The following is a 4,883-nucleotide window of genomic DNA, read 5'->3' as shown; positions in this document are numbered from 1 at the left end:
AAACTTATAGTTTTTTGAGTGAATTTCAAAGGTTTTGTAAAAGCTAATTCCTAACTATATAACTCCTGAAACCTATAGTTTTTTTTTAGTGAATTTCAAAGGTTTTTTAAATGCTAATTCCTAACTATATAAGGCCTGAAACCTATGTTTTTTTCAGTGAATTTGCAAGGTTTTTTAAATGCCAATTCCTAACTATATAAGACCTGAAAGCCCACCAGGAATCTCCAGTATGCACCAGGGGACTGCATTGCATTGAGGTATAATTAAGCCACGGCCCTTTTTACACCACTCTGCAACGCAGCCCCCGTACATGTTTGAAGAGGGGGAACTCATTCCCCCTGCATACTGGGGGCCCCTGGGGGCCAACTAGCCCACCTGGAACCTCAGTATGCGCCAGGGGGCTGCATTGCAGAGGTGTAATAAGGCTATGCCCCTTGTTACACCTCTCTGCAACGCAGCCGCCTGGCGCGTTTGCAGAGGGGGAACTAATTCCCCTTGCATAATGGGGGTCCCTGGGGGCCAACTAGCCCACCAGGAGCCTCCAGTATGCGCCAGATGGCTGCATTGCATAGAGGTGTAATGAGGCCACACCCTTTTTTACACCTCTCTGCAACGCAGCCCCCGTGCATGTTTGAAGAGGGGGAACTAATTCCCCTTGCATACTGGGTGTCCCTGGCAGCCATCTTGTGCCTTGTTCGAACCAAGGCACAAGAAAGCAGTGAAACAAAGGTGTGAAACTCGCAAAGAGGCCAGAGTAGAAACACCCTGACCCCCTAGGCCTGCTCAGGGGGTCCCACAAGGACCCCCAAGGCAAAAAAAATAATATATATATTTTTTTTTAAGTCGCGGGGTACAAAAAAACAATTAAAAAAATATAAAACAACAATAGGAATAAAAAAACAGTTCTTTTCAGAACTACCTCCAATTTATATAAAAATGCTACATTTTTAAAAAACTCTGTCTTTCTTTTTTTCTCCAGGGTACGCGTACCGGTACGTGTACCGATACGTGTACCGGGGCGCGCACCCCCGCAAAAAATAAAAATAAAATAATGAGTGTGTGTGTGAGTGGTGTGTGTGTGTGGGGGGGTGGGTGTGGGGTGTGTGTGTGGGGGGGTATGTGTGTGGGGTGTGTGTGTGTAGGATGTGTGGGTGTGTGTGTGGGGTGTGTGTGTGGGTGTGTGTGGGTGTGGGGGTGTGTGTGGGTATGTGGGGGGGGTGAGGAATGTGTGTGTGGGTGTGTGTGTGTGAGGTGTGTGTGTGGTGTGTGTGTGTGTGTGGGGGGGGTGTCAGAGGTGTGTTTGTGTGGGGGGGGTGAGGTGTGTGTGGGGGATGTGCGGGGTGTGTCTGTGAGGTGTGTGTGTGGGAGGGAGTGAGGTGTGTGTGGGTGGGGGTGTGTGGGGTGTGTGGGTGTAGGTGGGGGTGTGGGGGTGTATGGTGTGTGTGTGGGTGTCGGTGTGTGGGGTGTTTGGGTGTGGGTGGAGGTGTGGGTGTATGAGGTATGGTTGGGGGGTGTGTGGGGGGGTGGGTGTGGGGTGTGTGTGTCGGGGTATGTGTGTGGGGCACCCCCTCAAAAAAAATAAAAAAATAATGAGTGTGTGTGTGTGTGTGTGGTGTGTGTGTGGGGGGGTGGGTGTGGGGTGTGTGTGTGGGGGGGTATGTGTGTGGGGTGTGTGTGCATAGGATGTGTGGGTGTGTGTGTGGGGTGTGTGTGGTGTGTCTGTGTGTGTGTGTGTGTGTGTGTATGTGTGTGTGTGAGGTGTGTGTCAGAGGTGTGTGTGTGTGGGGAAGGGGTGAGGTGTGTGTGGGGATGTGTGGGGTGTGTCTGTGAGGTGTGTGTGTGTGGGGGGGTGAGGTGTGTGTGGGTGGGGGGGTGTGGGGTGTGTGGGTGTAGGTGGGGGTGTGGGTGTGTAAGGTGTGGGTGTGGGTGTGTGGGGTGTTTGGGTGTGGGTGGAGGTGTGGGTGTATGAGGTATGTGTGGGGGGGTGTATGTGGGGGGGGTGTGGAGTGTGTGTGTGTGGGGGTATGTGTGTGGGGCACCCCCTAAAAAAAGGATAAAAATAATAATAAGTGTGTGTATGTGTGTGTGGTGTGTGTGTGTGGGGGGGATGGGGTATGTGGGGGGGTATGTGTGTGGGGTGTGTGTGTGTAGGATGTGTGGGTGTGTGTGTGTGGAGTGTGTGTGGGTGTGTGTGTAGGGGTGTGTGTGTGAGGAGTGTGTGGGTGTGTGTGTGTGTGAGAGAGAGGTGTGTGTGTGTGTGTTTGTGTGTGTGTGGGGTGTGTGTCAGAGGTGTGTGTGTGGGGGTGAGGGGTGAGGTGTGTGTGGGGGTTGTTTGGGGTGTGTCTGTGAGGTGTGTGTGTGTGGGGGGGAGTGAGGTGTGTGTGGGTAGGGGTGTGTGGGGTGTGTGGGTGTAGGTGGGGTGTGGGTGTGTAAGGTGTGTGTGTGGGTGTGGGTGTGTGGGGTGTTTGGGTGTGGGTGGAGGTGTGGGTGTGTGAGGTATGTGTGGGGGGTGTGTGTGGGAGGGGTGGGTGTGGGGTGTGTGTATGTGGGGGTATGTGTGTGGGGTGTGTGTGTATGAGTAAAATGTTCAGCTAACTATAACTGGTGTCAAACCTATGGTTTTCTCAGTGTATTTAATAGGTTTTTTAAATGCTAATTCCTAACTATAACTGGTGTGAAACCTATGGTTTTTTCAGAGAATTTCATAGGTTTTTTAAATGCTAATTCCTAACTATAACTGGTGTGAAACCTATGTTTTTTTCAGTGAATTTCAAAGGTTTTTTTAAATGCTAATTCCTAACTATATAAGGCCTGAAACCTTTGTTTTTTTCAGTGAACTCGTAAGGTTTTTTAAATGCTAATTCTATTAGCGAATAACATTTATATATGTTAATATCCGTATGGGACCACCTGAACAGCCCTAGGGGGGTCAGAGTTTTTCTACAAGGCCCCCAAATCTTTTTTTTTTCTTGTAAAAAATGAGGTACGCGCACCGTGCGCGTACCGGTACGCGTGCCGCAACCCGCGAATTTCTTTGGGCCTTGGGGGTCCTTGTGGGACCCTCTGACCAGGCCTAGGGGGTCAGGATGCTTCTACCCTGCCCCATTTTTGAGTTCTACATGTTTGTTTTTCTGCTTTCCTGTGTCTCAGTCTACCGAGGCACAAGATGGCTGCCAACAGTTTCTGTTTTGGAGTGTTGACAGACATTGGCAGCCAATCAGAATGCAGCTTGCACACTAGAGGTACGCGTACGGTACGTGTACGTGCACGTACCGTAAGCGTACGTGCGCATACCGTAAGCGTACGGGTAAGCTCACGGGTAAGCTGCCATAGATATATAAACATTTTTTAACCTAAATTACTCAAAATCCACTGGAGCACATATCTTGAGACATAGCAAAGGCACATCGGGCTACCAGTCCCTACAATTTCGCCAAGTTTGGTGAAAATCCATTCAGCCGTTCGAGCTAAAAGTGCGACCGACCGCCCTATGGAAATTAACATAGGGAAAACACGTTTTGGGACCCCCTTTTATCTCAGCCCCTGCTAGACGGATCCCCCCCAAACTTTCAGGGAAGGACCGGAGCGCCGCGAGGCAAAGTTGCTGAAAACTTCAGGCAGATTCCTCAACCGGCGCCAAAGTTATTCCCAATAGAATGTTGCGATTTCCCTATGGAAATCAATCCTAACTATATATACCTACTGGCGACCGCCAGTATATATATGTCCAAACCATCTCCCCATGCGAAGAGACATTGAGTCGCACACGGAACTTCGTTTTCAATTTTAAGCCGTTTATTTTATTTGGACAGCAGGATTAGGACTTTTTCGACGCGTTTCGTTTCTTCCTGGAAACTTTTTCAAGATGTGTCCTGCACCTAAAAAAACATGCCGGACATTCCCCAGTCCGATGTTTTAGCATTGTTTCACTTCCTCCGCTGGTATCTTTTTTAACCATTTCCTTTTTGCGCTGCATTATGGGACTTCTTTTTGCGCTGCATTGTGGGACACGAGGTTCAGACGGTTGTTGCTTGTTTGTGACCCTCCGGTGGGCGGTGATTAAAATCCTGTTGAGCATTGTCCATGCAATTCAGTGTTTTCGGCAAAAGGTTCCCCATGTCAGCTTACTTTTGAAACTGACTCGGGGCCAATACCGAGGTCCAGTCCTATATATATATATATATATATATATATATATATATATATATTCACTGAAAAAACCATAGGTTATAGACCATATATAGTTAGGAATTAGCATTTAAAAAACCTTATTTTACTCACACAAAACCATTGAAATTCCATATATAGTTAGTTGCACTAACTATATATCGCGCACCCGCAATCCACTGCTGATGATGTCACATATTACATCATTCATGACATGGTCAGTGACATCACTGATGACATCACTGATGACATCTCAAATGACATCACTGATGACATCATCCAGTGACTGTGTGTTTCTGTAAAGTTTAAATATGTTTTACATATTGAAGAATGAGTAGATGTATAACTGTCTGGACGAAGGATTTAGTAGGTGCATGACTGAATGTATGAGTGAGTGATTAAATGTGTCTCACTGAGTGCATGGGTTAGTGACTAAACTGTCTTAATTTGTGCATCATTATGTCTATTGTTCTGTAAACTGCTGCATGTGTTGATCAGTAGCTATATGATTAACTATATGGGTTATTGATTGATTGTCCAAGTATTTGTATGGGAGACTGAGTGTGTGTGTGGCTGGCTGGGAGGTGTGTGACTCTGTGCCGATCAATGTGTATCAATGATTGTATAAGAAAGTAAGTATGTGTTAGTATATGTTTGAAAATGTAAGGTGCTCTATGTTTAACTGTATAGACAAGAAAATGGAAGTGTGATTGATT

This window comes from Lissotriton helveticus, unplaced genomic scaffold, assembly GCF_964261635.1.
Source record: "Lissotriton helveticus unplaced genomic scaffold, aLisHel1.1 SCAFFOLD_420, whole genome shotgun sequence".
In the NCBI taxonomy this organism is placed as follows: domain Eukaryota; kingdom Metazoa; phylum Chordata; class Amphibia; order Caudata; family Salamandridae; genus Lissotriton; species Lissotriton helveticus.
Note: the sequence above shows the minus strand (reverse complement) of the source record.